The sequence below is a fragment of the Sciurus vulgaris genome, assembly GCF_902686455.1.
Source record: "Sciurus vulgaris genome assembly, chromosome: 10".
Lineage (NCBI taxonomy): Eukaryota > Metazoa > Chordata > Mammalia > Rodentia > Sciuridae > Sciurus > Sciurus vulgaris.
Genome location: NC_136470.1, coordinates 9,586,016 through 9,611,752, shown reverse-complemented (window position 1 = coordinate 9,611,752; position 25,737 = coordinate 9,586,016). Strand labels below are relative to the sequence as shown.

General features: G+C 47.1%; 1 protein-coding gene and 1 long non-coding RNA gene across 6 annotated transcripts in view; one reads left to right on the top strand and one right to left on the bottom strand.

Annotated features, from left to right (window-relative positions):
- Window positions 1-25,737, bottom strand: part of RUNX1 (RUNX family transcription factor 1) — a 229,279-nt gene that overhangs the window by 155,004 nt on the left and 48,538 nt on the right. The window lies entirely within an intron of this gene.
- Window positions 1,098-24,620, top strand: LOC306638088. Of its 2 annotated transcripts, none has more exons than XR_013757354.1 (3): window positions 1,098-4,645; window positions 7,981-17,463; window positions 24,250-24,620. It is a non-coding gene; the product is annotated as an uncharacterized lncRNA (long non-coding RNA). The 2 variants fall into 2 exon arrangements; XR_013757355.1 differs by lacking the exon at window positions 1,098-4,645 and having other exon boundaries at window positions 7,930-13,458; window positions 13,497-17,463.

Below are 25,737 nucleotides of genomic sequence, written 5' to 3'. Positions count from 1 at the left end.
TGACAAGTCTTGTCAAAGAGAGATTAATGAGCCCGAGATCACATGACCAGAAAGTAGTAAAGGGGGAACTTGCTTTTACGTCCAAATATCGTTCTTTTGCTTCTGTACCATGAATATTAAAGAACAGTGAAAAATGATAATCATTTCAAAATGTTTCATCAAGTGCCTGTCACCACCTCAGGTGCCTTTTATGGGTCAGTTTATCTAATCCTCGCAATCCTGTGAGGTGGACACTTTTGTTATCCCTGAGCTCAAAAGGTTAAGCCACTTGGGTGAAGCCCCACTGACACAGGAGGGAGAAGGGAGACTTTGGTCCCACTACTCCAAGTCCCAGGGGAAGGCCTGGCTCCCTCCCCTCCCAGCAGACTTCAAAAGGAACAGCACCTGAGTCTCACCTATCATGGACACCATGGCAGGCTTCACCCTACCAATCAACGGCGACTTACTTTCTCCCCAGGAGCTGATAATTGATCTGTTCACAAGTTTGTGGAAAATGGAAATTAATGTCATTGGTCCCTCTGTTTATTTTTGCTTTTCCTACTGAAATAGCTAACATGGTTGCGTCTGCCATTTAAGAGTTGTAGCAAGGTTGCTTCTAAATTAATTTCCATCCCAGGGTTTTCAAACTTCACTTTTGATGGTGATGAAGGCTACAAACAAGAAACTGAAATTCCTGCAAATCATTTTCCTCACTAAAATGTGCCTGGTAAGGTGGAGAAGCAGGCCCAGGAGCTGAGAGTAAAGGCACATTAAGAAGAGTCTTCAGACTCGTTTTCCGTGTCTTTAATAATTGAAAAACAATATTAGGGATGTAATAAACACTAATTAATAAGCACATTTTTAAAACTAGTGTTTGTTCTCCCATTCAGCTTTGATGGGACTGAAGGCATAAATCGTTGGCCACTCACCCCCGGCTAGACCGAGCTGCTAACTGCCATAGACATAGTGGTATTGGTGAAGTGGCTGAGCTCTTCCCCCAGCCCCCAAGCACAGGGACCCAGTCTTGTAGGCGTGTGAAGCCACCCAAGTGCCACTTCTTGTGTTCAGCTGAAAAGGTCTGCTTCAGTGTTTTGAAGACCAAAGAATTCTCCAGCCCCTTTAAAAACAATGACAAGTCACGAAGCGATTACAACAGAAGGGCCACCAATTGGTACGAGTCCTGGGGTCCTCTGAGACCCCCAGTGGGATCCTCAGTACTGGGTTGGAGGTCGGTGTCAGAGCCCAGACAAGCCACATGGTGCTCCACCAGTACACGGCCACTGGTTTCCCACACAGAGCTGCAGTTTGCTGTGTCACAGAGTCAACTACTTCAGAGGAACATCTTTTCCATGTCAGATCAAAATCAGCTTTGAGGCCTCCTGAGTGCAGGTGCTAAGGCTGAGCCGACTAGAGTAATAGCAGGTGCCTTCCTGCCTCCTTCCCTCTTGGCCTCGTGCCTTGCAGTCTGGGAAAAGCCCTGATGGACATTTCTGGGTGGACAGTTTCTTCCCCAGCCTTGCCAGCTGCATTCAGCTTTCTGCGACCTTCCCAGGCGTCTGAATGTCCTCAGAAGGCAGGTAGCAGAGCTGCGAAGATCGAGGATGGAGTCCTGAGCTGCCTTTCGGGACAGAATAAGTGAGTTGGTCTACACTCTCTATGGGGATCTGGTGTAGCCTGTTGCTTTGGCCTGGTGTTCCCTCCAAAGCAGCGCTTCCCTCTGTGGGTTCCTGAGGTGTGCAGGGCAGTGTGGGATGTTGGAAGGGAGGCCGGGGAAGTGCAGAGACTAGGTCCTGGCTAACAGAATCCTTCGGCATGGCCTCTGAAGAGCCAAGTGTGGGACAGGGCCCTCCCCAAAGCAGGGGCTTCAGGAGCCATTAGTGGGCAGGCCGGCATGGAAGGAGGAGACTTTGCTTTCACTAGCAAGACTTGCCCTCACCAGATCCTCAGGTGGCCTCCTGGTTGTCTATCAATTCAAGACTGAGACTGTCTAGAATAACATTTCATCCTGAGTCCAGCTGACAGTGTTGAAACAGGAATGCAGACGAGGGGAGCCACAGAGTACCCTGCTCTCAGGCTTCCCCTCCCCCAAGCCCAGGAGCTTCTGGAACATTCCAACATTGCTGTAAGGTGTCCGTGCAGCATCTACCACAGGGAGTGAATGACCTGACCCGTGGAAAACCTTAAAGTTACTTACCTGAGGGGAAAACTGGGCTCTGTGACTTGAAAATGTGATGCTGACAGGAAGCTTTCTCATTTCTGAACTTTGCATTCTCCTTGCTTAGCAAGGCTGAGTTCACATATTTTAGGAAGCCGTATTTGGGTTGACATCCAGCTAAGACAATTTAGTAACCACACAGCGATTCTGCAAGAGTTCTCAGAGTGGTGAAATCAAGAACGAAAAGTTCTCGCTCCCCATTCAGAAACCCACTGAGCCGGGAGGCACAAGCCAGGGTTTTCACATTTCAGGCTCCTTCTGTGTGAAGAGGAAGTTCAGTTTTCATTTATCTCTGGCGCCCTTTGAAGTAGATGCCTCTGTCTGCTTAATGGCCCAAACCAGAAAGACTAGGATGAATTCCTTTTACATTAAACAAATCCAAGTCTGAAAAGGCAGTAATATTTCTAAACAAGTAAACCCGCCTCCATCCTGACATGTGCTCACTCAAGATGGTTCCCCAGCACTGTTGCTAACGTTGCAAAAATCTGTGGCGCTTCACAACAGGGAGCTGACGGAGGGGACAGAGGAGACCCCTGATGGCTCTTCCTGCCTCAAACCCACCTCTTCTTCTAATTCATTCTATTCACAGGGCAGTCTGTCTCCTGCAGGGACCAAGAAAACATGGAGAGATAGAGAAGAGAGGGCAAGAAAGGGAGAGAAGATGAAACGTGGAGAAACAGCAAAAGGAAATGAAAAGAACTTAACTGCTCAGTTTCTTCTCCTGCCTGACCCAATTATCAGATTTTGCATTTAAGTTTAAGACAGAAGATCAAACAGCAAGAGGCACTTTGTACTTCTGCCAGGAGACCATATGATATCTCTCAGTGACTCTCCTGCATGCCAGGAATACGGAACCGTGCCTCTCAGCCGCCCGCATATGGTGCGATGCGTAAAAAACAGCAACATTCATAAGTGACTGCACTCATGGATCATGTCCAGGATTTACGGCACTTTATCAGTTCAAGAAGAAAGGCCGTGGCACAATCTAATTTTAACTTTCCACAAATAAGTCAAAAGTGGAATGAGAACTGAAAGAAAGACCAAGGCTGGTGTCACGCTTACTTTGCAAAATTGATCATCTCGAGGGTCGTTTTTTATGTGGTACAGAGCTTTTGACGAGGTATGGATCGTGTCTGCTCCGGGTATTTTGACATTTCTGGCAGGGGCCATCTGTGTTCCCCACAAATGGGAAGGACCGGATGGCAAACCTTCCCTGCTTTCTGCTCACGCTTCCAGCTGGCCTCCTGGGAGAATGACTTTAAGAACACGTTGATGTCCCCAGAGCTTATGGGGGCCATGGTATTTCATGGGGTTCGTGCCTTCGAAGAAAGATTTGTGCAGCTAAATGAGATAGATGCCTTGAAAGAGCTGCTTCCCAGCATCGAGAGAGCATTGGGAAATCCTGATTCCCCTTCCAGCCTGGGAGTTTGTGAAGCGAGGGGTGGAAGGATCGGCCCTTCATGGTAACAAGTTTTGGAAGCACCGTGGAGGACGCCCTCTGTGAGTGGCAGCAGAACTAGGTTGGACACAGCGGAACTCATTTATCCACATCGAATCAGCTCATATTCTTTTGAGATTTTTTCAAATTTAGCCTTTTTTTCTTCTCCCTTATTTATTTATTTTTCAAGATGACAGAGACAGCAGAACATGGAAATGACTGCTTTGTTCCAATCCTGGATGGTTGGGCGTTTAAGACTGACCTTGAAGGTCACCTCCCTCATGGCCCCTGTGCAGCCCCCACTTCCGCTCACCCTGGAGGAGAGCTCACTTCCTCCTCTGCACCTTCACTGTGCTCCTAAGTCGGCCAGAGGTTCTGCTGTGTCTTGCTGTGGCGATTAACTTCCGTGCCTTGTTCTTTGCCTCTGTGAACACACCTGTCCTCACAGTAACCCTAGGAAGAAGGCACCATATTGGGTCCGTTTTACAGACCATTATGGACCCACAGAATGTGGAGGAGAAGTCTGACCGCATGGAGAATAGTGGGGAACAGTTGGTCAACCTGGGTGGAGAGTGTGCAGCAGCCCTGTGCGTTACTCTTGCAACTTTCCTGTGTGTTCAAATTATTTCAAAATGAAAGGGGAAAAAAAATCTCAAAGGTTAGATGATTCTGGATTTCAGTAATGACCACGTGACTCACTATCAATCTGTAAACTATGGGCTTTACCTATGTCAGCTCACTCTATCATCGCTCTCTTACAAGGTTATGTATGTATCATATATTTATCCCAACTGTATACCTGAGGAAACTGAAGCTTAGAGCGATCGAAGAATACGTCCCAAAAGGCTGTGCTTGTATATCCCATGCTGTGCTCATCTACGCTTGGAATTGGCTTATTAACAGTGTTAAGCTCCGGAGAGCTGTGAAGAAATACCATGAATGTCAGGGCAGTTCTTTTTACCAAAGAGAACTTGATGAGATAGTAGCTGCTAATCAAGACTCTGACTCCAGAGGTACAGTATAAATCTTAAATCTTCTTAGCTCTTCTTAACTAATTTCCAGATAATAGATAAACAAGGGGACTCTTAATTGATTTCCAGATAATAAATAAATAAAGGGAAAGGCTAAGCATTTGGAACTTTGTTAATTTTCACACTTCCTTGTGATCATTAGAGTTTAAACAATGATAATTCTTTTACTTTGTCTTAAAAATATATTATTATCTTGATCCTTTTATCACCTCCTGGGTACATTAACAGTTTTTGTTATACATCTATCCATCATTTATCCAGCCACCATCCATCTATCATCCCTCCCTCCATCCCTCCTTCCACCCACCCACCCCTCCATCCATCCATGTACCAAGTTATCCATCCATCCTTCCATCACCCGCCATGTATGATGTGTGTACCATGAACAGGTCTACGTTCAAGGGAAGGCACATACCTTGCCTTCACTGAGTTGGAGGCAGAGACGCATGTGTGACTATACCAGGGGAAGAGTGCAGGTCACCGGGAGGACAGTCGATAGGGGAGGTAAATGCCAGAAGTTCAGAGGAGGGAGAAATGCTTCTGCTGTGGGGCCCGCGATTGCAACAATCAAACCTCAAGCACCACATATTTTACAGAACAAGCACAACACCATGTTGTGTGGTTCACCAGCTCTTTATGAGGGATTTCTGTGGCTGCCCAGATGGAGCAGTGCACTGCATTGATGTCTCCCCTGGAAGCACCGTCTCTGGGAGGATCTTAGTGACCCTTGTCACCAACACAGGTAGTAACTGATCACTTAGAGACCAAAATATTTCTGAACATGGGTTAGGGTAATTTCTCCTGAACACATTAATAGGCCAGCATTTAACTTTATGTGGAATTTTAACATCCTGCTCTAGATCTTTCCACAGTTTATTTATTTATATGGCACCTGGGCAAGTTCCCTTTCACTAGGAAAACTGAGAATTTCACTATCTGTTGTTCTGATTTCCAGAGGAGTGATACAATATTGAACTGGGGAGCCCAACCTGACCCCTGGGGACCTGGAATTAATGCTTTTCATTTATGAAAACACCCATTTGGTTTCTGTCTTCCTATCAATATTCTATAGCCAAACATCTTCCAATTCTATAGTGATTAAATAAATAGATGTTTTTACTGGGCTCTGTGCCAAAGGGCCTTTGGAAGTGAAAATTGTTTATATCTGCTGATCCTATTTGCCCATTTGCTTATTCTTTACATAAAAATATCTGTAATGTACATTACTCTAAAAAGCAAACAAATGAAAATAACCAAAAGCAAACCCATCTTCTGAGAAAGAGTGGGTAAGTGCAATTTCTGTTTGCTGCTTTCTGAAATGAGTCATACATTACTATCACTCAGGGCATTTGCTATTTGATAGAATTCTATCATAAAATAAAACACCATCCCAATTGATCTTTTGTAAAAATTAGATGTTCATGTGTTAGCCTTATTTACTATAAACTACATGCTGTGATGGATATGTGAGACATGACTTTCCACTTAAAGGGAAAAGTGGTTTGGGATTTTCCATTGATCAAATCTGCGGAATGACAAGAATTCCCCTTCCAGTTGGTGGCGTGCACACCGTTGCTATAGGCACTGTTTTCCAGGCCTCTCCTCTAGGATCTTCCTACATTTTCCAGTTGCATACACAGAACTCAGGGGTCCAAGACCCAGAAGTGACCTTTGACCCGCTTCTCCCGCAACATCTTCCCGGGGATTATATCATTAACACCACTTTTACATTAGTGATTCCTAAGTCTAAGTCCCCGGCCCAGAACACGTTCCCTGGAATTACAGACTTCAATTTCTGGAAGACATTGAGGTCTCTACTTATACATTTGATGGGATCTTTAAAACCAGTATATTTCAAATTAGGCCCGTCACACGGATAGATTCCCTAGCTCACTGGATGGCAATCTGTTATAAGGTTTTTTCCACCTAGATCTTAGGTCTGTCTCCCAGATTTTCTAGATTTCAGTCCTGTATGTAGGGGTAGATGCAGTCTTTCATTTACACTCCTCGACTCTCTAGAAAATATTCTCCACCAGGCACCTGTGGTATTATATTGTAATGGCTGGCGTATTTGATTTGTTGTTATACCTAGGGCAAACTTCTGTGTATGGAGATAGACAAGGGAAGTCAAATCCTTATAGCTCCCTGGTTTCCTGGCTTGGATTGGATAAGTCACATAATCTCTCTAGGATCCAGTGTAGTCCTGTGTGGGGGATTTTTGCCTGTGAAAATTTTATAACATCTCACAGATCAAAACTATTTTTAAAAATTTTTTATTTGTTCTGATTAGTTGTACATGAGTAGAATGCATTTATACATTTTGATAGATCATACATAAATGGAGTGTAACCTCTCATTTTTCTGATTGTACATATTGCAGGATCTCATGGGTCATGCAGTCATATGTGTGCATGGTAATAATATCTGTTTCACTTCACTATCTTTCCTTTCCTTCATACCCCTTCCCCGCCCTTCACTCCCCTCTACCTAATATAAAGTAACTCTAGTCTTTCCTACCCCTGCTTATTGTGAATTAACATCCACATATCAGAGAAAACATTTGGCTTTTGGTTTTTTGGGCTTGACTTATTTCACTTAGCATGATATTCTCTAACTTTATCCATGTACCAGCAAATGCCATACTTTCATTCTTTTTTAAAGCTGAGTAATATTCCATCATGTACATTTATACCACATTTTCTTTATCTGTTCACTTGTTGAAGGGCATCTGGGTTGGTTCGATAGTTTAGTAAACTATTTTTTAACATGCCTTTATTTTCTCTTAGCGTCAGTTTTCCACTTTGTACCCATTAATGTAATATAAATGTCTTTTTTCACAGGCCCAATCCCTTCTTCTGTGTGTTCATTATGATAACCCTCCAATACTTCCTCTTGTAGGTCCCAAGTACTCGTTTAATTCACCAAGAGAACAGTGGTGGCCTCTCATCATGTCACCGGAAACACTTCATATTAAACCCTGTTCCCTGGCGTTATCACCATTGGGCAAAGGGGCCATGGGACACTGTCAGTGTCTAAGGAGCTTTTTCACCCTTTCTACTGCTGTCAGCCTCACATGCGAGGAACACCAAATCCTCTACCCACCTGCAGGTCGACACCCACCCTGTCGTCACGGCTGTTAAAATGCACCCCATGGGGGAAACTGGAGCTGGCTCCTTCCCCCCCCCCCACCGTGAGTGTGCTCTTAGGGTCCCTTTGCCTTCATTATCTCAGTAGTTCTGATGAGTTAGCATCCCGGCTTTTTATTTTTAAAAGTCAAAAGTAAAGAGATGAACTAATTGGTGGCATTTCTTTTCAAGGTGCTCGACAGTTTTCAGCCGTCTTAATCACTTAACAAGTGAGACTGTGCCACTCTGGGCCCTCTGAGGCAGAACAAGAATGACCCCCGGCGTGAGCTGACCTGGGGTGCAGTGGAGGTCCATCCAGATTAGTTAAAGACACGCTGGAGCTCCACCAAGGAACTCTCCTGAAACTAGGGCAAGTTGTACGTGAAACCCCATTTTCAAACTGAAACCATGAATAAAAAAAAAGGTGGTTCAGTGTGGTTTTTACTCAAAACCAGGTGAAGCTTTGTGGTTCAGCCAAGTTTTGACTTGAAGACAGAAAGAGCTTGCTGTGTTTGGCTGGATTTCATTTTAACTTTCATGTTCCATTTGGTTCTGTTTCCCAAACCTGAAATCTGGGGTTCATATGATGGGCATGAGATGAGGGACCGGCATGAAATCTGGTGCAGATGAAAACAACCTCAGCTTTGCAGGGGCTACTCCACCCTCCTGGGCCCCTGTCTGCTCCTCCTTTCTCCTGATACTCCTTCCAGAAAGGATCTGGCCCACACTGGGCCTTTTTTTAAAATACCCTACAAAAATAGCAAAGACTGTTTTGCTCTTGTTTATTCTAACAGATCCATTACCGAATCAGCTTTTGCAAGTCAGCCATTAAAACTTTTGAGGAAAAAAATTTTAAGCAACAGACTGTAATGTTACATATGCATATAATATTGATATTGCTTTAAGTATCTATTGTGTGCCAGATACTTGAACTTATTAAATTCTCACAATATTTTACAAAAAAGGGAAATTAGACTCAGAGAAATTGGATAACAGACCCATATACTTAAGAGAAGGTAAGCAAGGTGATAGATTGAGTATCCTTTATCTGAAATGCTTAGGACCAGAAGTATTGTAGATTTCATTTTTTAAAAATTTTAGAATATTTGCACATACCTAATGAGATTGCATAGGACTGGACCCCAAATCACCACAGGAAATTCAATTAGGCTTCATAGACACCTTATTTGAAGGTAATTTGATACAATATTTTTAGTGCACCTCCATTTTGAATCACCTAGAACATAACAGGTGTAATTACCTGTTTATGGCATGATGTTGGTGCTCAAAAATATTGGATTTTATGGTATTTCGGATTTTCAAGTTAAGGATGCTCAACCTATACTAGGTAGATTTGTCTAGTAAGTGGTAGAGGAAAACGTTACCTTCTCCCCATGGACTTTCTCTAGTTCTTTCCTTTTTAGATCATGGTGCCTAGAAATCAGGCCAGATTTCTACTTTCCGGGGGTTTTCAACTTGGAAAAGGAGCCAAAATACATGCCTAAAACCATATTCTATGGAGAAAGCTCTAATTGTCCAATGAGTCACCCAAGTTTCAAGCTGTGTGAGTTCAGAGGAGAGGGAAGATCATTCTGAGCAGATAAACGAGAGGTTTATTTGTTGGAGTGTCACGTTTAGAAAGCAGAGTTGAAAGAAAAGAGAGACTGGGCCTAAATCGTGAAGGATCTTGGTTCTATGGCCAACGGGTTGAATTCTACCCTTAGGGGGAAACCAGTGGATATTTTTCAATCAGTATTGACAAAATCAGAAAAAATTGCAGTCTAAAACCTAGGATTTAACTTTAAAAGTTATTCATATCTCACTGAAAATTTGGAAGAAGCTTCTAAAAATGCAGTCATTGGCCTTTTTTTTTAAGAAAAAAATCACAGAAAAAAATGACTCATTTTTTACACAGCTCAACAATGAGATGTACTTGGAATTGTAGATTAATACAAGCATTTGTTTGAATTTTGGGTTAGTATTTATTAGTACATAAACTGCATCTGTCAACTGCCTACTTTCTCAAATTGAAATATTTCCCAAAATATAGGAGCTTTTTGATTTTTTTCCCCCACAGTCATCACCTCCCAGGAGAAAAATGAGATCAAATTTAAATTCTTCCTAATGAGAGAAATGGAATACTAAGGAATAAGATCTCAGGTAGGTAGGACCTTGGAGTAGCTCAGCCAGCATGATGTCTAAGATCATCTCTCCGCTGATAGCAACTTTCATCTCCTTGGGTGTGATATGGCCTCCACTGGAAATGGCAGACAAGGCCCCAAGCTTGCTCTGGCATGTGCTTTTGGTGAATATAATGAAAGTTCTAGAATCTGACAAAGGTCATATCTCAGAAAGGTGGACAGAAACAATCTCCAAACCAAACAGGCTGACAATTGACAGAGTGCCCCAGAAGACAAAGGTCAAGCAGAGCCTAGAGAACCATCTGGGAGGGCAATCTTGCTAGAGCATCATGGTCTACCACACGACAGGGGTTCATGCTTTCCTTTGGCTATCAGTTATTTCTGTAAGATGATTTTTATTTATATTTTTTTACCAAGCAGTCTGGTAAGTTTATGGCAATAGAAAAGTCAAGAAAAGTCATATGTGAGTTCTTCAAAACCCAACTGCATAAGGGGATCAACTTTACGATAGACTCCTAAAGTCCAGAATTTACACTGACTCCCAAACAGCCTCCTTACACAGGGAACGTTCCTTCCTTTTAGTGATAATAGTGAACTCTGTGGACATTCAACCAACCAACTCTATGGACATTCCTTGGAGAAACCTTGCTTAACGTAATGAAGAATTTGATAAGCTAATCAAGTGTTTGAACGCATAGTGTTCTCTTTTGATTGTTGTTGCTTTGCTGTGGCTACTGCACAAAGTTCTGTTTCTTTTCAATCAAGATCCTCCATTTTATCTTTAAAAAGAAAATGAAAAATCTAAAAAGTTGGGCCTTTGTACTTCCTACCATTCCCAAAGATCACCTGTTCATCATCCCTCAAAATGAATATTTTGAACCTATATCATAATATTTGGCAAGAGTGTAATTATTTTCAACTATCTTCCAATTGGAGAATACTTTTATTTTTTTCCAGAAGCTACTAAAAGCCATCTCTGGAGGATTATCTTGGTTCATGGAGCTTGGGCTATGGATTTCAGTACCGAGCTGGTTGCTGATTTTTATAATTTGACTATATTTTGACAAATCATTCCAAGAAATTGTCGTATCAGTCAAAAGTCTAACTTGATGGCTTATCCTCTCTAACCTACAACCATCTATTTGAGCAGAGAGAAGGACTAGAATTCAGCCTGAAAGCGTCCTTAAGCTATCCTAAAAATGCTGATGAGGGATTTGATCTGGACTGGATTCTTCCTAACTTCACACACACTCGAGAAGTCACTCCCGGAAGGATGCTGGGACTTGAAAGCACACTAGGGTGACTTTCCATGAGCCTGTGTGGGGGATGTCGCCAGAGAGGTCTGAACGCTGTCTCTGTCTTGGACCCAATATCCTACTCATGTGACCCCGAGCTATGTGAGGGAAGTGCCTGTTTCCTCATTTGCTTCATAGTTCCCTCCCTGGTCCGTGAGGCAATGTGGACAGCGTGCAGGGTCTTCACCGAATAAGGCATGCTTTTCATCCAATGAGCAAGCAGCCGGTTCAGACATTCTTGCACGCTGACCAACTGTCCACTGATGAGTGTGAGGTGCTCCTTGAGGTGAGTTTTCCACAGAGCTCACAAGTAGGTGGTCTTCCTGGGGCAAAAGAATGGGAAGGTGCTTTCACAAATGAAAAGGGATTGAGCCTTTCTTCCCTTTTGACTGTCCTCAAAAAAATCACACCAAGCCTGGAGTTGATGTGTTATTATTCATACTTTCCCAGGAGGGGAAAAAAAAATGCCTTCAAACTTACGGATTCTCTTTTTACAAGAATAACAAGATGTCACTGGGAGAACATTATTTTATTGGGGAATTTTTTTTTTTTTTCTGCCACAGCTTCACATATTTCACACTTGTGTGTTTCCTGGTTGAAAAGCACTAGCTTTTCCAACATTTGCTGCTCACTTTGTGAGCCAGATCGGGGTAAGGAAATTCCAGTATTTATGAACAGCTGTAGAGGGTAATTAAGGGACAGTCTGATGTTTCTGCCAGTTGCTGATAAACCGTGGACTGTTTTATTATTTAAACCTCTGTCTGCTTGAAGCTCATTTTTCTGACTTGGGATATGTTTTCCAAAGCCACCTGGATGCAAAAGGAGTTTTTAAGTGACCCAAGAGTCTCCCTGTCAGAGTTCTCAGACAAAAGAAACACCTCTGTCCGTCCTGGGCCAGGCAAGCTCCTGGTGTCTTTTAGAGACAGACCAGGTCCTTTGAGTTGGGGAGGGTGAAGATTCTACACTCCCTGCCAGGCTCGGAGCTCTGAATTCTCCAGGGACACGAGGCTGGCAATGGTCAAGGCTCAAGAATGCTGCAGGTATGCCCACACCTGGGTTCCGGAGCTTCACAGCAGGTAGCAGGAGAGAAAGGGTCTAGAGCCCTTGCTCCAGACACGCTCCGAGTTTCATATCTGGTAAACCCTCTTGGTCTTTCCTTTAAGTCGTCGTCTCTATCGACCAGGTATTTTTTTTTCTTTTTTCTTTTTTAAGCATAGGTTGGTAACTCAGAGATCAATGCCAAGTATTCTCTATAATTGCAATCAAACAATATTTATTAAGAAAAGTTTCTCTCTGGGTGTCCTACTGGATGATTTGTCAGAGAATTATGCAGGTACATATGTGGATTAGTAGGACTTACGGTTTCCTTCAGTAGATGTTGACAAATGTTGATATAAAACCCACCAGACTGATACTTAGTCTTTCTGGAAGTGTCCATACCCGCAATTTAATGGCTTCCATCCTTTTAACCTGTGTCGTATCTATTGCTCAATATTTTGATTATCTTTCCCAAAGTCATATGCACTCATGGGTCACTTAACAACAGGGACACATTCTAACCTTGGAGACACATCATAGAGTGTAGTTACACAAACTAAGGAAGCTACAACATCACTAAGTGATGACATTTTATGGGACCACGGTCAAATGTGGTCCATTGCTGATTGAAATGTCCTTGTGTGTGGCATAACTGTGTATCATCTGGATAAGTCTGTCCCACATCTCCTTTTAAGTGCTCTGATGACATTTCTAGTGTTATAAAAATATCAGCTTTGAGCCATGCACTGCGGTGCACGTCTGTAATCCCAGCATTCCAGAGGCCAAGGCAGGAGGATTGCAAGTTCAAAGCCAGCCTCAGCAACTTAGCGGGGACCTAAGCAACTTAGAGAGACCCTGTCGCTACATAAAAATATAAAAAAGGGCTGGGGATGTGGTTCACTGGTTAAGCACCACTGGGTTCAAACTCCGATCCCCCAGACCCCCAAAATATCAGCTCTGAAAAGCTGAGCCAAGTTTTCACTGACAAGCTTTTGGTTGCGTTGGTTCAAAAGCAACGCAATACAGTGCAGTGGTCAGGACCGAGAGGCAGAGATGCTGGCTCTGCAAAGCCCGGGTGATGTGTGAGCTCAGGAGGCTCCAGAACCAGGTCGCCTGGTTCCAGCACAGCTCCGCCCTACTCATTCGTGGCCTAGGGCTGCTGACCCTAAGATGGGATAATAACACCTATCCTGTAGGTGCTGGATACACATTAAGCACTTAGAAGCGTGCCTAGCTGGAGAGTGCGTACTGCGGAGGGTCTGCTAGGATTACTTTGATCCTGGCTTTTTTGTGGGGGAGCAGGTCTGTGAACCCCTCTGGGTCTTGGTCTTTGCCTATGAACTTTAGGCCAACTTCTCTGAAACCATCCACCTGAATTGTTTTTTTCCTAAGGAAGGCAACTTGTAATCACCTAGGGAAGGTCACACAAAGGAACAAACTACATAATTTATCCACCAAAGGCAGGCCAATGGGCATAGCCAGACCAGTACAGTCTGCTCACGTGGATCAGGCCTGGTCCTGAGCCGCGTACCCACGGGTGCCTGTGAAGATATGGGGGCAGGGCATGCGGTCTCAAATGATAAAGGTCACATTTAAATTACCCTCATATGAAACAACTGCTTCCGAAACCTGCCATGCTATTTGAATCCAATCTTTTTTCAACATCCATCCTTATTTATTCCTGACTCAGGAGGAGAATCAATGACACCAAAGGAGGAGACACTGAATTAAAAGTCAATGTGTGGATTTTTGTCTGCTGTTTTCTCTCATAAGGCCACATCTACTTTCCCGAGAGAAATGGTTTCCCCTGTTGCTGATGGAAAGTTAAGTCTCCTCATAAGGAGGATTTCCCTTCCAGAAATTCAAAACGAGGAAAGCATCCGACAATGTGATTTTGTGCCAGGGAGTAGTCTTTTCCAAAGATTCAAATGGAATAATCTGCTTTTCATGGTTTACAGGTAGTAGATAAAACTTACATGGAAAAATGGACGAGAAGAAATGGAAAATAAGACACAGGCCCTGGAATCATAAGCTGAAAAAGCAATTTGTTTTCCTTCGGCTGTGCCCAGAAATAACTTGAGGTCAACAAGTGAGTATTTCTACTGGAAGAATCAGCTACAATTAGGTCGCCAACTTAGAGAAGAAGTGGGCGGGAAGTTCAACACCAACTCTATCATTATAAAGGCACTTTATCAGCAGAACTGTCAGTGATGGATTGTTGACTTAAGATGATTAAGAGGATAAAGTATCAAAGCAGAAGATGAGGAGTTTGTGGAAGCCCCCCTCTTAAGATTGACAGCTGCCAAGATTCCAAATATGGGAAAGTTGCTTTAATAACATCCTTGGGGACTTCATTTGAATACCGTGCCTTCCTCACCCATCTGATGTGAGAAACATGGATGCTTCTTCTCGGGTCTCTGTTCTGGCCTTGGAAACGTGGGCCATACATTTAACTATGATGGTAACCAAATGACATCTCTGCTATTGTTGAGGATAACAGAGGCATGGTAATACTATTCTGACTTTCTGCTGGAAAATTGGATGTGGAGCCCGAAACAGTAGGATTCAAGCTTCCCCCTTAAACAATAAACACAAATGAACAAGCCAGGTGCTGATGAACTGATACTCTGAGGATTGGCCTAGCTCACCCAAGAATGGGTATTTTTTTTTTTTGAAGTTTATTTAAAAATCTAAAAAGAGACTTACTTGTTAATGTGATACCTATTGTCACATTATTTATGGTTTGTTGACCATTACATTTTACAAATATCAGATCCCTATGAACCACAGAATTCAGGGAATATTATTCCCGCTTTATTAATAACTGATTGTTCACAGCAGCTTTACTAGATAATTACTTTGATCCATTTGGTCTGATCATTGCACGGTCTGAACTACCCATTGATGATCTATGTTTTTTTTTTTTTTTTTTTTTTGTTTTTTTTCAAATCTCCTTTCACCATAATAAGTGGCTTTAAGTTTCATAATAGGTGTTTCCATTTCATTAGCAACACAACGGCTCTGAGTCCTGGCTTTTGGTATCTGAAGCTCAGCGCCAGGGGCACAACCCAGAGTCCCTGGCACAACCTTCTTCTCCACAGGGGCTGATGCTTGCACAAAAGCCTGAGGAGGTCTCAGAGGGTCTGGTGAGCATGCAGCTGTCAAGCCAGGCAGAAGTGTCCAACACCAGGCCGCTGTGGGCTCGCACGGGTACCCAGCGGTGCCAGGAGACCTCCCCGCGGCAGGTGCCTTGGGCCCTGCCGTCATTTCCGCCACCACAGTCCCTGAGCGCTTTTCTCCTGCAATCGCCATGACCACGAACCCCCCTACCCTCCTTACCAAGGATTTTAAGAGTCTCCCTTGCCACATATGAGGTGCTCAGAACTCTTCTAGGAACACTTGGAAGTCCCACTTACCCACAGAGCTACCATTTCTATTTCATGCTCAATAAAATGAAGGTTTACTGATAACAGAAAGGCGAATCTTACCAGGGTCCCAGGGTCAGTTCAAGGCTGTTATGAAGTCAGAAGGTGTGTGTGTGTGTGTGTGTGTGTGAGAGAGAGAGAGAGAGAGAGAGAGAGAGAGAGAGAGAGAGAGAGAGAGATCTGACTGGGAAAGCTACCATCCACTAGGTTCTTAGTTGTCCGCATTCTCTTTATGGTGGAGAAAACACAGCCTCATTAATAATCATGGTATCGTCTCCACCTTTAACTTAGGAAATGAACTTGGACACATTCAGCGATTCCCACAATCTCACAAGCACTAGGTGGAAGAACTGTGGGTTAGCCAGGTTGGCCTGTCCTGGTGATCTATGACACTAAGCTGCTTCTCAAGTGACTCTTCAGGAACATTCCAGACACCCAGTTCTGAGTCCTCAGTGGCTCTTTCCCCCATCCACAGACGTCTGGTAGGTCACGAAGGGACAAGGCAGTGAATGTCAGCACAAGTGCACAAGGTAGACTTTTTAAAGGATGCGACTTATTGGAACCCACCCCCCAAATCACACCCAAAGCATCTGTCTTGCTTTTTAATGTGATTTGTAGGAAGGCCAAGAATTAGAAATCCTGGTGGTAACGTGAATCATAGGAAATGCTAAGCTAAACTAAACTCCGAGTGAGTCATTCTTTCCAGAAACAATGGCCCTTATTTCTCCAAAACTCTTAATAGACTTTTACAAATAGGGTTATAAAAAAAGCTACTTATATTTAATACTACTGTTACTTCCACTAATAATTACCAAAATAGCTTTATTACTAATCTTATTACCGATAATAAATAGCTTTCCATTTTTGATAAGTTGTTATCAACATGTTGGATTCTTATGTTATCAAAACATCAAATAACATGCCTGAATATCAAATAAATGCTAATTACATTTAATGGTAATGATCCACCATTTTTTTATTGTCTTGTTTCACTCATACAATGTCTCTAGTATCCTTGGCCCATGAAAAATTTGGTTCTTAGAAAGCTGGACGAAGACTTAGAAACTAAGGAGGTGGAATATTTGGAACTTAGCCAGCGGCTGGGAGTGAGGTGAAGGATGGGGACATCAAGGTCCACTCTGAAGTCCCAGTCTCGCTAACCAAGGGCCAGTGGTGCCATCGGCAGAAGGAGGTAAGTTAGAGAGTCTGAGAAGATGTTGATGCATGCAGCTGGGGACACATCAGCTTCAGGTTCCTCAGGGGACATCCTGAAGGATGTGTTCAAGAGTTGATTGAAAGCCAGTCCAGGGCTGCAAGGCAGGCTGGCCTGGCAGGCTAGTTACCAGTTAAGGGCCAGTAGTGTCAAGGCTGAGCGGCAAGATTCCCCAAGGGTGAAGGTGGACCGGACAGAATGAAGAGCAGCCAGAACAGAGACTGGCCGTATCAGGATGAGACACACAAGACATAGTCAGCGTGGAAAAAGAAGGGTCAAGGGGCGGGGGACCCTTTTTCAAAGAATGGGTATCATCACATTGGTCACCAAAGTGGCTCAATCTTGGTGCGTCATTGTGAACCACAGAGTCCCTCCTGAGGGCTGGAGAGAATCGCAAAGAACCCTAGAAGGACTGGGTCTGCCACAGAATTCCTCCGCAGGGGGACCATCGCTGTGGCTACCGCTCCTGGGTGTGTTGGGGACAGCTGGCTCACTATTTCAGAGGACGCGGTGGCCAAAGGAACATAACAGAGATGGCGGGAATTGCAGAGTCGAGAAAGAAGGTATTTTTAAGAAGAGAGAAATGCCTCCCTGCTGGAGAGAAACAGAGAGGAGAGGAGAGGAGAGGGGAGGGGAGGGGAGGGGAGGGGAGGGGAACGGGGTGGGAAGAGAAGGGAGTGAAGCCTGGCAGTTCTAGAGGGAGCCGGGCCACCTGTCCTGCCTGGAAAGCAGCGGGCGAGTGCAGGGTTCATTCAAGGAGGAGACAGGGGGCTGCTGGCCACGTCCTGGGGGGAGGGAGGTCAACGGTGCCTTCCGCATGCTTGCTGCCCTTCCAGGAGCACAGGGCCGAGGGGATCTTCCCAGAGGTCAGGTGCCTGGGACGGAGGTCGGGGTTGGCTGCCCAGGGCTGGGTTGGGCACAGCCTCTGAAGAGGGAGCATGGCCGGGGTTGTGTGGGGGCCAGTCAGTGGCCCAGAGCACAGGTTAGAATGAAGAGGTTGTGGTTCCAACAACACAGAGAACGGAGAAAGGAGGTGGTGGGGTCTCCGTGAGGGGGACAGCTCGCTGGGGTCATCAGGTGTGAATAAGGAATGGAGGTGACAAGTTCAGAACTCGCCCAAAGACTCCTAGACAGTAAGGTTCTTTGTTCCCCCACGGCGACCGCAGGTCTTGCAGGGGGGTTGGCGGGTTGCAGGCTGCTGGAGGGACGTGGGTGAAATGCCTGGACTCTGGTGGCAGAACCAAGGTTATCAAAGGACCCTGCCTGCGTGGGAGCAGACGTGGCCAGGGGCATCAGGGTCACCACGAACGTGGAAAATACAGTCAGTAGGAGTGAGGACCGTCCAAGGGAAGAAGTCGACACTGTGGACGAAGGAACATTCCAGAGCTTGAGATCTCGGAGATGACACCATGTTCGCTCTGAACACTCTTAGCCCAAGGTGAGCACTGAAATAGTCCAGACCCCGCGCAGGCCCACCGGCCGCTGAGCTGGTTCCACGCTGGGGAGGTGTCCCGAGAGCGCTCGCATCTACCCAGAGTCTCAGCATGTGAAACAGGATTGGTGCAGATGCATGGAGGTTCACGGGGAGACGCCACGTGAAGACAGGCAGAGACTGGAGTCACACGGCACAATCCCAGGAAAATCAAGGACTGCTGGGAGCCACCAGAAGAGGGAATAAGCAAGGGAAGATTGTCCTGCAGAGCCCCGAGGGACCACGGCCCTGCTGACAACTTGGTTTTGGACATCTGGATCCTGGAACGGCAAGAGAGCACATTTCTGCTGTCCGAAGCCACCCAGCTTGTGGCAATTTGCTGGGGCAGATCTAGGAGGCTCACAAGGTCCCTCTACCCTGCCCCTGAGCGTTTCCCTGTCCCCCTGGGAAGCCAGTCCTGGGCCACCTGACCTGACTTCCCACCCAGGTAAGTGCCTCTCTTTGGCCGCCCGGTCCTTCCAGGTTCTGACTTAACATCCTTGTTCCTTTGAACTTCAGTCAGTGGCGGAGGCTGGAGGGGAAGGTTGTTTTGACTAAGCTCCCCACTGTGTGGCTTCCCGGTCAGACAGTCAGCCTTTGTTCTGTGAGTCACTGCCCAGAGACTCAATTAAGTCCTGCCTCCTCCGCCTGCAGGCAGAGCTTCGGTGACCTGGGGAGAACAGGAGCACTTAGCCAGCGACTGAGGAAAGCCAGACGCGCAAGGGGAACCCAGTGCTGACACAGGCAGGAGCGCCGAGATTAGGGGCCCCAGACGGTGGGCTGCAACGAACGGGTCCCCCCCACGGCTTCCTGGCTCGGCAGCTGTTGATGCCTGACACACTCGTTTAGGCCCCGAAAGAGAAAGTGAGGGGATTGGTGAGATGCTGGGAGGAGGCTCAGCGACCGGGTATGAGACAAGTTAGCAGCCCTGTCCCTTTCACACGGAGCAGAAAGAATCACGACGTGAGTCTGGTCGGGATCTTTGTGGCGGGAGGATTCCTTTGAAGTCTGACATCATGAAGAAAATTCTCATAAAACCAAAAAGTGGGGGGAGAGACAGAACATCTTATCCTGGCAAGGAACGCACTGGAGAACATGGACCTGAGACGCTCTGCAGAAACGGGAACGTGGCCAAATCCGGATCACTCGGAAAAGGAGATCCCCACCCCCCCAAAATAAAAAAAGTCAAATAAAACAGACCAGATTCCTCGAAGGACCTGGAAAATGCTGCCTTTGTGGGCCGGTTTTCTCCTCAGGGAGGAGTCCCTGTCCTAGGTGCACAGGTGGCCCCAGAGTCCCAGGGATGCGCAGGCCTGGGTTTGGCGCCTGGGGAAGGGGTGATTTCTGCTGGCCTCTCTTTCCATGCGGGCTGGTGGGGCCCAGAGCGGCCGTGCTGTGAGTTCCCACAGCCCTTCTGTAATCATGGCCTGAGCACAGGGGCAGGTAAGACGGGACCACGGAAGGGTGCCCTGGCATCCCCGTTGACTGGCACCACACAGGGGACCCGCCACATTGCCACCAGCAGCCTAGGGCTGGGCCCTGCTCTGTGCTATGACATCATTCAGTACTTTTCAAAAATGCGCCCCAAGCACTCAGCAGCTCCTTCTCCTCCTTCCACCCAAGGGCCTGTCCTTCCCATCTCTGTGCCCCCGAGTCCTGCCAGAGGCTGCCTCCCAGGACCGGCCTTCCCTGGGAATGGGAGCTTGTGAGTTCCACTGCTGTTTCCTGCTCTGGCTGGTCCTCCCTGCTCACTCCCGACTCTTGGCTTCAGAACTGAGCAGCATGTGATCAACTTACTAGGATTATTTTTCCAATGAACCCCTCTCATACCCACAGTCCTGGGTCAGGCACAGCCCCTGTGTGTGGTACTTGTTTGAGATCACAGCTGAATGTGTCCACAGCTGGCGCATTCTGCCCCTGTAGCAGACCACGGGCAGGACACGTTCAGGCTCTTGGGAAGGAGAATAGAAGGTATGGCTTTCTAGGCATGGGAGTCCCCAGATCCTCAGAGAACTGAAATGATGCCAATAGTTGGGGGTTTAGGGAGGGCAGGGAGGTGTGGAAGATCTGCCTTTGGGATAGCCTCTTAGTTTATACTAAGGTGTAAATGACTAGATAGCTGTCCACAAACCCGGAATCGAAGGGGACTCCCTGGTCCTCATCTGCCTTCTCTGTGCTGGGGAGGGTGGTGCTCTCTGTTGTTGGTTACTTAACCTCTCTCTGCCTTAGACCTCCCATCTCTTGGAGGTTCCTGAGAGAGTGGAGGGACAACAAAGTGCAATGACACACATAGAACATCCAGCTCAGAGAGGAAGCACCATGAACGTGAGCTATCCTCACAGTTACTAGGGTCCCCCTGCCCTGTGCTTCTGTGACTGTGATTCATGTTCCTGCCAGGGACTGACCTGAGTATTCAGGTTCTATCTTTCTGCTGCTTCAGAGCTGTTTCCCATCTGCAGGACTGTTCTCCGTGTCTCCTTGTCAGTTTCTCTCAGTCCATTTTTCATTACTATAACAAAGTACCTGAGGTAGGTTACTTCATAAAGAAAAAAGGTTTGTGTGGGGTTTATGGTTCTGGAATTTTGGGGGCCATATCAGGTGATGCTCTTGTTTGTTTGCTTTTGTTCTTTTCTCTTTCCACATTTTTTACTTGGTGCATTACAGTTGTACATAGTGTTGGCATTTGTTGTTACATATTTGTGCATGCACATACTAGAGAAATATCACTTGGTCAGTAGCACTTCCCCCAGGTGATGATCTTTTCAATGGAAACCTCCCAAGGCAGCCCAGAGCATCCTGTGACAAATGACAGGAAGGGTGTGTATGTGTGTGTGTGTCTGCAGGGTCTCTGCTCATCCTGACCAGTCAGGGGTTTTCTGAACATGCCAGCCCTTTCCTGAGCCCGCATCCTTGGACATGCCTTCAAGAAGCATCTCTGGACACGTGGCTGACCTTATCTTACCAGTCACTGTCCAACTCTCACCTTGAGCCAGGCACTGTTCTAGGCAGGGAGACGATTGTTGTTATTATCATGACATTCATTGCCATTTGCAGGTAGAGGCACAGAGAGGCTGCCTGACTTGCTTGAGGTCACACAACTGACATGTGGTGGATGGGATGGGTTTCCAGGTGCGAAAAGTCTGAACCGGGGTGGGCTGAGCTCCCCCAGATTCACTTCCACTCAGAACCTCAGAACATGACCTGGTTCTGTGCTGATCTAAGTGTTCTTGCTGATCTAAGTCGTTAAGGTGAGACCACGCTGGATTAGGGCGGGTTCTGAATCTGTGACTTGTGTCCTTCCAAGAAGCGATGCTGGGGTAGACACTGGAGTGACAGAGTCAGAAGCCAAGGAGGCTGAGGGCCACTGGAGGCCATTAGTAGGCAGAGAGAGGCAGGCAGGATCCTCCCCGAGAGGCTGCAGACGGAGCATGCCCTGCCCACACCTTGATTTTGGACTTCTCACCTCTAGAAGAGTAAGAATAAATTTCTGTGGTGTCGTGTTCAGCCACTCAGTTGGTGGCAACATACTTTCACAGCCATGGGAAGGTAATGCACGGCCTCTGCAGAGCCAAGGGGGCTTCTCTGTGGCCCGCGGAGGCCCTGCTCTTTCCAGGAGCCCAGAGAGGCCAGGCTGGCTCCCCGGATGCTCCACTCACCAACAGGCAAGAACCGCTCTGCTCACACACTGCGTGGGGCCCCGGGCTTCTTCCACGAGATGGCGTTCTGGGAGGGTCATAGTATTGGAGTGCAAACCAAGAGCCAGGCCCATTCCCGGCAGAAGAACTTTGGGAAGGTGGACACCTGGTGCCTCAATTTCCATTTATAAAAAATTGTGCCCGTGAGTAACTGGGAGTCAGGAGCGTTGTTGCCTCTGGGCAAGAAGCAGGCAGTGAGATGACTGGCCTCTGTCTCAGGTAAGTAATGTTCAAGAAGAGACAGGCGACAATCACTTCATTGACAGCATGAAGATTCCAGAGAGTGAAGAGGGTAAGAAGAAAAAGTCACAAGAAGATGACATTGAACAGGATAAAGTTAAAACCCCAACCCTTGGAGTGCGAATTCCTTTGGCCAGGCGATGTCACACGTCACACAAACACCCTCACAGCGGTGCCGTAGCACCAGGCAAGCTCAGACACCTCTGGTCCCTGGACTGGCCCAGCTGGGGTTAGAGGGCAGCCGGCTTGTGGCCAGTGGCCTTTCCAAGTGCAGATTTTCCATCTCGGGGCCAGCTGCAAAGGGGATGACTGGGCAGGCAGACGGCCCAGGCCTCTGCAGGGAGGAGCAGAGATGCCTTCCCAGGCCAGTGCCTCAGGCTGAGCTGGCAGCGAGGCCCACAGTTCCCCGAAAGGGCCAGGCACCTTCCCTGCCAGGAAGAGCAGATGGGGCCACAGGAAGCACCCTGAGAGGTGCTGGGTTCCACGTGCCTCTGGTCAGGCAGATGCCTTCGCCCCTGCATGTGCTTCTCGGGACTCCAATGCCAGGAGCTGGGAAAGCTTCCAGGAGCAATCAAAGGCAAACTTCCCAAACTAATACCTTCGCCCATCATCCACGAACACGGATAATTTCAAATGCAAGTAGAGAGACTCAGCAATCGGATAGGACAACGCAAAGACCAGAGTCATGTTAGGAATGGGATAGTAGAAACTACTATTATAAGAGAAGAATTGTGGAGAGATGGGCCATTCTAAACGTAAACAAAATGGCCCGGGGGCCACCGTCCTTCACGGCTTTCCTCTGGCGGTGTCTTCTCAGACAGAAGGCATTAGTAGGAGTGGGGCAGGGGTGGGGAAGGTCAGTCTGCTCGGCCCTAGACACACGTGTGTTCACACCCACTCACACACACGTGGATGTGTGGCCCAGGAACGGGGAGGCTTGGGGTGAATGCAGTGGGCTGATGTCTCCCCCTCACTCTTTGAGAGCCCCCCTTGCTATTTCCTAAAAGTTGAGTTCCATCCTACCCTTTGAAGTCAGGCAAGTGGCTTTGGTGGAAATTGTGTTCCCTCTGAGGTGACAGCATGTTAGATTGTCTCAAAGACCCACAGAAATAAGGGCATCTCTCGTCAGTGAATGGAGGAGACAACAAAGGTCAAGGCTTAGAGCATGGAGCGAGTTTTGACAATCACTGGGTCATTTAAGGGTTCCAGAACATTCTGGAAGAAGGACATTGTCTTGACCACAGTCATTCCATTTTTCTTTAAGAATTAATAATAATCTCGGAAGAAATTTAATAAGCTTGAGAGAAGGGCAGGATATTTGCTGAAGAGGTTGACTCCGCAGTTCAGATGGTGGATGGCCTCTTTCCATTGCGGGGACGCCGTGGAAGCTTTCGTATTTTAAGCTCATGTGTATACACGCAGACTTTTATACCAGTAGTTAATTTGGTCAATAAGATGTCACTGGACCTAAGAAAATAGGATTTCACTTCCAGCCTAAATATTGACTGTGCACTTCTGTTCTCGGACACCTCAAGTCCACAGCCAAATTCTGGGGCGGTGATTCTGGTTTCCTGACTGGAATTGTGACTTGCAGCTCCGGGCAAGCCGGCAACCCGGGTGGTGGGAGGGCCAGGGAGCATGAGTCAGCTGGGCTCTGGCACCCTGGCGCTGGGCTGAGAGGAAACTTGACCCGGAGCCGAAGTCAACAAGGGGCTCTCAGGAGTGGGCAGTGCGGGGCTGGCCAGGCTGGGCTGGGCTGGGGGGCCTCAGGGCCTGCAGGCCCATGAACCTGTTCACAGCACTCTGCCCTTCCCAGCGGCTGTCCCACCCCGGCGCTGGCCACCCAGGGCGGGACTTAATAACCTGGGAACTAATTCTCATTGGTTTTGGAAAATTAAAAATGATAGAGTGAGTCACACGCTAATATCATCTTCCTTTTTTAGGGAACGGTATCGCAGCTCTGAGGTTTGACCTCACTGGAGTAACGACTGCTACTACGGGGAGCTTTTCAACCAGATTTAAATGCTGCACTTTACCCATTGCCACCTATTGCCATGGGTTCATAGCCAAGGCCACTAGGAACAAATGGTCTCTTGGTGCCCCTCTTCCCTCCTCTGCCTCTCGGGGTGTACACACACGGGGGTGCACACACACGGAGGTGCATGTGTGCGTGTCTTGATGCGCTTGTGCCCTTGCACTTTAGAACCCATGGCAGCTGAGCTTGCTTTTCAGAATTATGGGCACAGAGAATGATCTGAAGCCCCCAAGCTGCTTTCTAACACCTGAGGCGCGTTCACCTGGATGTTTCTGCAGCCTGCCCCACGGGTGGGTGGGTGGAACACTGGGTCTCAGGCTGGGGAGCACCATGGTGGCACATGGCTGTGGACACTCCGCCGGTCGCCCTGCGGCCTCTGAGCTCCCCAGGTTGGATCCGCTCCAGCAGGGGTGAGTCACTTGACACCCTCCAGCCCAGCCGAAGAGCTTAGAGGTGACAGCTCAGCTGAGGCGCGGGTTGAGGACAGGATTCAATTGGGGGAAACATGAAAAGAGCCAACGATCTGGCAGAAGAGGCCACCAGAAGGGAGGCTATCGGAGTGAGGCTGGGGGCAGAGGCAGGGCGGGGCAACCTGCCTCTCTGGAGGAGAGAACCTCGTCCCTGTCATGTTAACGTTCATGAGTATCCCATGCATCCTAACCTCGCACGGAACGCAGTCGAGCAAGGAGTGGTTTTTAAGTCACACTCTTAAAGAACAGCAGGATGGTCGCACCCTGTTTTTCTTCAAAAACCATTTGGCATAAAATCTGTGCCGATCATACAGTGAAATAGGGAAAGCAGCAGATTCACCCCCACGCCCGCCCTACCATGTGTCTGACCCTTAGCAGCCCTTTCTCAAACTCCCGGACTGTGTCTGCAGTCAGACCACGAGCTCGCTGGGGGCCGTGGGGAGGCGCAAATGAGGGCGGGATCCTGGGCTTCAAAGCAGAGTTCCTGGAACAGTTTTGACACTTCAACGCAACAGCGGCTCCAACGGGAACACCAGACTCGTCCCTCCCCCGCTGTCCACCTCTGCTGTCCTTCACAGCAGATCTCTTATTGAAACTGTCAGTGGAAACAAAGGAAGAGTTGGTTTCACAGAGATCCTTGGTACAGAAAGTGTCGCCGAGATGACCTAGAAGCCAGGGGTCTCTGCAGCCCTCCTCTCCCCAGCTGAGACGTCACACTGCGAGACCAAGAAGCTACCACGCCTAACAACCCCCTCCCCAATTGAAAAAAAAAAAAACCCATAAGGGTTTAGATCTTGAGCAATAGGACATAGATACCACCACAATATTTTGCGAAATTCAGGAACATTGCCACATTTTCCACCGGACTAACTTTTGAGACAAAAAAGTAATTTGAACTTGTGATTTCTTGAACAAAAATTCCCTGC